General features: G+C 58.7%; 1 pseudogene; it reads right to left on the bottom strand.

Annotated features, from left to right (window-relative positions):
• Nucleotides 1-591: 591 nt before the first annotated feature.
• LOC100550620 lies at nt 592-5431 on the bottom strand (annotated as a pseudogene).
• Nucleotides 5432-8840: the final 3409 nt, after the last annotated feature.

Genomic DNA, 8840 nt, shown 5'->3' with positions numbered 1-8840 from the left:
GACCCTTAGAGGTAAGTGCAGCCCTAAAGGCTGTGCCCCCTCCCTTGGTTGGGGTGTGCGAGACCAGAAATAAATCCTCTCCTGGCTCTGCAGCCCCGAACTTTGTGTGGGGTCGGGGCTCCCCGGCCTCACTGTGGCGAAGCTGTGCTCGCTGATTCGACTTCCCCAACCCTTCTCTCCCCACTACGCTCTGCCTGCGGGGACGGCGGTGCGGGACGCGAGGTGGCAGCAGCGGGCTGTGAGCCGGCACGGCCCCGCTGTGTGCGTGTGCTGGGGGGCGGGGGGGAAGCAAGATGATGGGGATCCAACCTTCGGGATCGCCCTTCGGGGTGCACGGCCCCTGCTGCTGGAGGAAACGGGGTGGGGTGGGATGGGTGCGTGCGGTGCTGCTTCGTTTTCCTCGGGGTGATGGAGGGAGGTGACACCGGAGCGGCACCGCCTGCAGAAAGCGTTTGCAGCGCCGGTGGTTTTGCCGCAATCTCTGCCTTCGGGGGCACGGGGAGCCCGGTGCGGCGGCAGGAATGAGTGCATGGAAAGGAAGGAAAGAGTGAAGGAAGAGGCTGAAGGGAGGGAGGGGAAAAGCGAGGTCGAAGCGCCGGTGGAATCACAGCAAAACAGCCGGAAAAAGGAAACGGGCCTGAAAAGTCACATAAAAATAGCATCGAGGCGAGCCCAAGTGTGCAGCACATGGGAGTGAGCACATTTCCTTCGAGGGCAGCACCGCACGCTCCCGGTTGCTCTGGGGGGGGCTGCTCTGATGTGGCTCCAGCAGCCGCTGCCTCCTTGCAGCCCTCCCTGCCCTCCCCCCGGCCCTTGCGCGGTGCCAGGCGCTTGGCATCCTGTCGGCACCACGCCAGCCTCTCCGCCTCGCTCAAGGGCGGCCGTGTGCAGGGTAAGAACGTGACACGCATCGTGCAGGAGGAGATGCCGCGCTGGGATGGTGCGAGGAGCCGGCTGTATGTGCGCAGCCACGTGCCACGCTGTCCCACAGGTGTGTGCATGCCATGGTGGTGATCGGCTTCCCAGCTGCGTCCCAGCGCTTTGCAAACAGCGCAATCACCGCTTCCTCCCTTCGCCTCTTGTTTTGCAATCAGCGCCCCAGGGAGTGGGGTCAGCGTGTGGGGCTGTGGGGACGGCTGCTCTGTGCCAGGCTCAGCGTGCTGCAGCCCGAACCCTGGGAGCTGGCAGCTGGTACATCAATGCAGAGCTGATACCGGGGGCACGTTTCACCCTTTTGCAATGCAACGTTCCAGCAAAGTGCTGCTGGGATGGAGCGGTGCCATCCCCATCCTGGGAACGCAGCGGCCCCGATCCCCGGCAATCAAGGACCGTATGCCCTGCCCTGTTGCTCAGCTGCGGTGCTCGTGGGGCGGGGGTTATGGGGCCGGAGATGGGGCTGTCAGCCCCATATGGGCACGGAGTGAGCGCTGGGGGCACTGGCACACGCAGCCTGTGTCTGACAAAGAAGAAGAGCGTTTTGTTCTCTTCCCATCTCCCTGCAGCATCGTAAAGCTGTTGAAAGCCCAGATTTACGGTGTGATAAACGCTAGGGGCTCTGGTTAATATTTTACTGCTTCATCCTTTGGAGAGAGGCGGTGGTGGAGGAGAGCTGGGCTCGGGGCGGCACACCCAGCAGCGGCTCTGCCCGGCTCCGGCTGCGGGACAGCGGATCCCAGGGGATGGGGACGGCAGGGAGTGGGGCCGTACAGAGCCATGCCGTGACCCAGGCGGGTGCTGGCACCCCTGGCTACGGGGTAGCAGCTCCAAGAGCCCTGATCCCATATGGACACTGTGGGTGGGCACTGAGCTGGGGGCGTCAGCCCCCAAAGGAGCACCGTGCTGGGAACCATGAACACAAACCCCGGGGTCCCGCAGTGGGGAAGGGCAGCCCCCCCATAGCTTCCCAGGCTGTTGCTGCTTTGGAAGGCATCTGCCGACCAGATTGGGCCCGTGCTGGGACGTGCCACCAAGCTGTGGGCACAGCTCTGGGTGCCCGCATTGCCCTCTTCCCAGCACACTGCGTGGCCCCATGGGTGCTGGATGCAGCCTGGTTGTGCTGGTGGAGCAGTGCCTGCGGTGCTGGGTGCTCTGCAGGAGGTGCAGCCCTGCTGGAATGGGCTTGGGGTGCTGGGAAACAACTCAGAGCTGAGGGGAGTGTTTGCAAAGAGGCTGAGTGGGTAAAGCATGCGAACTCCAAAAGGGAGCAGAGAGGGGCCTGTGCTGTGCACTGCCGTCCTGCTATATGTGATGAGCAAAGGGGCTGTAGCTTTGTGGCTGCGTGTGGATATGTTATGTGTACACGTGGGTGTGAATGTGTGCATGCACGTGTGTGCATGCCTGTTCATGTGCGTGCATGTGATTCTCGTATGGCAGTTTCCCAAGGCAGTAGCAGCACCCTCTGGAGCTGCCAGCCCCATGCGTCCTCCTCCATGTCCCTGCTGGAGCTGCAGCCATGCAGCGGGATGCTGGGCTCAGCCAGAGCAGCAGCAATTCCAAACCCTGATGGCATCACAGCTCCATGGGGCAGTGCAGGCTCCAGCAGCCCTTGATGTGTGATGTGGGCTGGATAGCAGGAAGGGAGGAGGCTCTGCTCCGTGTCCACGCCACGCACAGCTCCACGAGGCCACACTGGTGCTGTTGGGGCGCTGTGGCTGTGCTCAGGCCCCGTCCCCACTGCTCAGCCCGCGGCACCCTCCGCCAGGGCCCATTGTTCTTCCGCGCTGGGCTGCGGGGCAGGATTCCTTTGTCAGAACTGAACAATATTTTATTCTAACAATTAACCAAACCCGCCCGGGCTGTGGAGCCTGGTTGTGATTATTGGAGGGCGAATTCCCCAGCTTCGCTTTTGGTATTGGCTCTGCCTGGGGCCACGCGAGGCAGTGGGGATGCAGCCCCAAGCTGTGGGGCTCAGAGTGGGGTCCCTATGTGCCCAGAGCTCCCAACCCTGCAGCAAGCACTGGGGGGGCTTTTCACTGCCTTTACCCCCTTTGGGAGCCTTCGACTTGGTCTCTGTGGCAGTGATGGAGCAGGAGTGCAGTGACTCATGGAGATGGAGAGAGGGCTGTGAATCACAACTCTTCCCAGGCAGGATGAGGCCCCGTGCCGCCTGCCGTCAAGGGACCGCAGCCTTTGTCCTCAGTGGGGTGGCAGTGGGGCTGGGCTGCATGTGATGGGGCTGCTGCTCTTCCTGCAGGGGCCCCCGTGCTGCCTTCTGCTCTCCCAACCCTGGTGTTGGGGTGTGGAGAGAGTTCCATGGTTTGAGGAGTCCTTTCTGCAACCTGGCTCTGTCTGAGCACCAATCTGGGCGTTGCTGGCTGAAAAGGGAAGCAGCTCCCTATGCAATTCATCCAGGGAGTCCTGGTCGACTTTGGGTTATCCAGGACACTGTAGCTTATGAAATCCCTCTCAAAATCTCTCGCTTGTGACCATCTCATCCACCACGCTGCTTCCAGCCCTGCAGCTCTTCAACAGTGGGGAAGCCCAGGGAAGCATAGGGATATTGGCTGTTCTGTGTTGGCAGGTAGGGAAGAGACATCCAGAGACATAAAGCCTGATCCGTGGGACTGTGGATCCATAGGGATGTGTGCTCAACTCCTGGTGCTGCATGGGGGCAGAGGTTTGCAGCCTTGGGGTGGGTGTGGGCAGAAGGGTGCTGCAATTCTCAGCAGCCAGAGCTGTGCATTCTGCATGGGCCCCTGCTGGAAATGCCATAGAATGTCCCACATTTGGTGCCTACACGCTCTCCTTCATGGCCAGAGGGTCTACCTCAGTGCTGCTGCCCAGTGCTGGGGGGCTCTCTGCCCTCTCCTGGAGCTTAAAGTACAGTGCGTCCTCAAAGCACAGTGGTTCAGGCGGTGGGGCCAGGCAGGGCAGGCGCAGTGCAGCACCCACCAGCATCCCGGCGAGCAGCGAGCCACCGAGGGCTACCATCAGCCCAGCTGCTTGCCATTGTGCCTGCCTGTGCCTTGCTGCCTCGCTGCCATCCCCGGGGGCCACCAAAGCAGCCACAATACTGGCCACCGCGCCGAGGATGCCGGGCAAGCCATGCAGGTTGTGGATCCCACAGCGGTCCTGCAGCGCCAGTTTCTTTGCCAGGAGTGGGGTGAGGAACTGGAAGCCGAGGATGCACAGCAGTGAGGAGAGACTGCCCAGTGCCAAGGCTGCTGCTGGAGTGATATGCATGTCGGCCACTGCACCGATGGCCACACCGCCTGCCAAGCTGCCATTCTGCAAGTGACCCGCACTCAGCTTGCCGTCACTCTCCAGCAGGATGGAGATCAGCATAGTGGTGATGGCACCGGCACTCAATGCCAGGAGAGTGTGCAGGATGGCGCGGTGCTGGGCATCCCCTGGTTGGCACAGCACAGCCACGAAGCTGGGCCAGAACACCCAGAGGATGAGCGCTCCCAGCAGGGCCAGGAGGTCGGAGCGTGGCGTTGGGGTCTCTTTAGGGTGCACCGTCGGCTTTGCATTCCCAAACAGCACTTTGGACACGCCAAGGCCAAAGTAACAGGCGAAGATGTGGATGGTGATGGTGCCACCCACATCGAGGACACCCAGCCGGGTGATGATGAGCCACTCACTGGCCAGGTAGACAGGCACCTCGCAGAGGGCCATGGCCAGCAGCTGGCAGGGACTCGTCCTGCCCAGCACAGCTCCCGCTGAGATGAGAACAGTGACAGCAGCAAACTCAGCACTGAGCATGCTGTGGAGCCCCAGAAGTGCTTTGCCATGGTGCAGGCGGTGCAGCAGACTCTGCAGCACCAGTGCCCACTGCGCTGAGACATTGAGCAGGAGAAAGTTGTGGGTCAATGCGCTGAGCCCATAGCGGGGCAGGAAAGCCAACAACAGCCCCAGCCCCACCACCAGCATCACCTGGATGTCCTGGAAGAAGGGAAAGGTGCTGTGGAGCTGCTTGGCTGCATGCTCGGCGTCCTCTGAGTTTGTGGGTGCAGCTGAGTGCTCGTCATAGGTGATGAAGAGGGTGAAGAAGAACAGCAGGGCAGCCTGGAACAGGCCCAGTGAGAAGGGCAGGAGGCAGCGGGTGCTGGCGAGTGGTGGCAATGCCATCCCCAAGCTGGAGACAGGATGGTGGCAGTGGCACAGCCACGCAGGGGCTGGTGCTGAGCTGTGCTCCACCGTGTGTTGGGGATTTTATGGCCGCAGTTAATTTTTAACAGGAAATAGGAGCTGATGGACCAGGAGGCTTTTCTCCCTACCACCCCCCTTCCACTTCTTTCAGTGCAATAAATGACCCCTGCGCTCCTGTTTGGAAACCATAAATATTGGATGCGAGGCTTTTTGGGTCTTGAAGAGATCAAAGGGCAGCTGCTGCGGGGCAGCAGAGCAGCCCATGGTGCCAGCAGTGGTGCTGGGACTGAGGGGAGCACAGTGACATAGACCCACTTTCCCCCATCTGCAACCCCAGGGCCAGAACCCGTCAGCAGCACCAATGTTGGGAGGGTCCCCTGTGTGGGTACGCAGCAGGATGTGGCTGAGCGCTGCCGGCTCTGCCCGGATGGGGACAGCTCTGGGCTCACCATGGCTTTGGTACCATGCACGCGTTGCCCAACCTTCACGATGCCCTGTAAAGCCCCGAATTCAGGCCGCAAAGATCTTTTTCTCACAGGTTTGTGTTGGCTTGAATGGCTGGAAATTCATTAACAATTAGCGCGCGAGAAAAACAAAACCCAGAGCAGCCAAAGCAGCTACCCCGAAGTTTCTGGGTTGCTGTTTAATGTGACATTTTGCCAGTGAATGTCTGGAAAAAAAATATGAGAACCACAAGAACAAAAGGCAGAAGGGTTGGTAAATATTTGTTCCAGAGAGAAGATATTTTTGTGCTGTCCCTGATCTCAACACCCCTGCCGCGGGCGCTGGCTCCGCGCCGCTCTTCGTCATTGTTACTGGAGGATGAGGCAGGCGAGGGCGCAAAATGGGAAACAATTGTTGAATAATCCGCGCGCGGCCGCGTTGCCAAACCCTTCCCTGCCATTTTTCAACACAGCGATGCTGGAAATCGGGGCAACGTCGATAGGAGGTGCGTTGGAGGGAGCGCCTTTGGGCACGGCGATGGGGTCGCGTTGTGCCGAGCCACCTCGGACTGCAAAAGAAAGGACAGAGGGCCTTGAGGGTTTGTGGGCTTGGACCAGGGGATGCTTCATCCTCGGCAGCAGAGGCTCAGGGTTGTCCTTTCCACGTGGCCAGGGCAGGAGATTGCCATTTTGGGACCACAAGTATGCACGGGGATTGATATCCCTGAGTACTGGTGGTTGATGTGGGACTAGGATGTGCAATGGGGTGCCCCATAGCAGAGTGGAGTGGCCGTGGGGCTCCTCCTGCTCCCATCTCCTCCCTCACCCTGTGCCATGGGGCAGAGGGGATGCCCTGTCCTTCTCACCGATAGAAAAAAGGGAAAGAAAAGTGGTTTCAGCACAGTTGACCCCTCAACCATAGCCCATTGCCACATCACCCACTCGATGGGTTTTGATTTGGGGTTTCCAACAACACAGCAAATTGTTGCAACAAACATAAGTGCTTTGGTTCAGAGCATGTTTAAGGGCTGGAGAAAATGCTGATTGGAAAAGCTGCCTGTAAGGCAAGGGGAGCTTTGAGCAGGTATTTAACAAGCAGAGAGCTGGGGGCTGTATGGGGAGGTGATGGCTCCTTATCTCTGTCAGTGGCTGATATGGAACTGCGGGCTCAGCGGGATGCCCTATGCTCCTGGGGTGGGTATTCTCTTTCCAGCTGGAAACCTTGCCCAGGCAATGCTGTAGGCTTTAGGATGTCCATATGGGCTCACAGAGGTGCAAAGCCGAGGGCAGCCAGTATGGTGCTGCTCGGCACCCTGACGCCTTATCCCAACCCACCCCAACCTTCCAAACCCGCATGAGGGCAAAGAGCAGCAATGCCTGCTGTCCCCAGGCCAAAGACCCCGCTGCAGAACACAGGGGACCCTGCTGGGGCGCTATTAAAAAATAACCTTTATGGCCCCCATAAAGAGAGGGCAAAGTTTCAAGAGGTCACCAGGGAGGGGAAAGTCCCCCTGGCCCCATTGGCACCCCTGGACCTGCAGAGAAGCCAATGATTAACCCACAGAGCGGGGTACGCCCAGGGACACTGCTGTCCCCACAGTGTGGGGGCAATGGGGGAAAGTCCGGTCCTTCCAGGACCATTTTGCAAGATGATTTTTGTAGGGATGAGTTTTGTGGGATGGGTTTCATAGGATGAGTTTCTCTTCGGCACCGGAGCACAGGGATGGAGGAAGCATCTGGAGAGGAGCGGGGCGGTGGGGAGGGAGAGCTGCATCCACCCCCCGCATCCCCCTTTCACTGTGTGGGCAGTTGTTTTATGGCAGGAGGGCCGGGGAACCATTTTAGCATGATCCACGCTGAGACTGCTCGAGGAGTTCCCTGCTGAGGGCTGGATACAAAGAAAAGCGGAATTAACGGCGGGTCATATAAGGCAACAGGATCTGACAGATCCGAGCCAATGTATGCTGGCAGCAGCCAGTCCGTGGCACTGTGAGAAAACACTCCTGCAAATTTAACAAATCCCTATGGTCTAGAAAGTCATGTACAAGAAATTACTAATGAAGGGATCTAGTCATATCTGGATTTCCAGACGCTGGTCATAGTCCCACCGCATCTTGCAGGCCATATAAGTACATGGATCTGCATCCAGGGCGATGCGGACCGGGAGGATTGTTCAGATCGTCTGCGTCACTGCAGGGCTTGGGGACACGGCGTGGGGATAGGTCCTGTGTGTGGGATGGCTGGGGGAGTGTGGGGCTACGGTGGCATCGGGGTGGTATCATGCTGACATCAGGCTGCTATCAGGGCGGAAGGGGGCCACCAGGGGATGCTCAGCCAAGGCACCTTGCGAGTGCCCATGAGCTGCCGGGGACTGCCCTGTTTTCCTTCCTTGGTGTCACCCCATGGGCACAACAGAAGTTGCATTTCCTAAAGAGCTGTTGTTGTGCTTCTGCCTGTGAAGGTTCTCCTCCCGCCTCTTCCAGTTCTGTAGGTCCTACACAAACATTCGCTATTGTTAGTCTGACCCAAACACATGCTGTATATTCTGCACAGATGCTCATTGTAGGTCCTACCCAAACACCCACTCTAGGGCCTACCCGAGTGCTCCTCGTAGGTCCTACCTAAACACCCCATGTAGTTCTTACCCAAGCACATAGTGTGTGCCTTACCTAAACACTCAGTGTAGGTCCTACCCAAACACCCACTGCAGGTCCTACCCAAATGCTCATTGTAGATCCTGCCCAAACACATAGTGTATGTCCTACATGGACATGTAGTGTAGGTCCTACAGAAACACGCAATGTATGTCCTACCCAAACACGTAATGTATGTCCTACACAAATGCTCATCATAGATTCTACCCAAACATCTGCTATAGGTCCTACCCAAACACCCGGTGTAGGTCCTACCCAAACGCATAGTGTATGCCCAACCCAAACACCAAGTATAGGTCCCACCCAAACTCATAGAATAGGTCCTACCCAAACACCAAGTGTAGGTCCTACCCAAAAACATAGTGTAGGTCCTACCCAAACGCCTGGCTATTTTCTAACCCATCCCTTTTTCTTCCCCCCCATGCTGTCGTGGCGATGCTGCAACTTCCACCAGCGACCGGCTGCTTCTGCCCCACAGAGCTGGGCAGGTGGCCAGCCCCCCCCACCCCGAGCCCCTCGCTCTGCCCAGGGACAAAGAGGAACAGACGTCACCGCGCATCACGCGGCCACGGCCCGCTCCATCTTGTTAGCACATTGTGTAACACAACATGTGGAGGCGCCGGGACCGCACACACATGCGCTCCCCATGAGC

The sequence above is a fragment of the Meleagris gallopavo genome, chromosome 22 (assembly GCF_000146605.3).
Source record: "Meleagris gallopavo isolate NT-WF06-2002-E0010 breed Aviagen turkey brand Nicholas breeding stock chromosome 22, Turkey_5.1, whole genome shotgun sequence".
NCBI lineage: Eukaryota > Metazoa > Chordata > Aves > Galliformes > Phasianidae > Meleagris > Meleagris gallopavo.
This window is presented reverse-complemented; position numbering and strand designations above follow the sequence as displayed.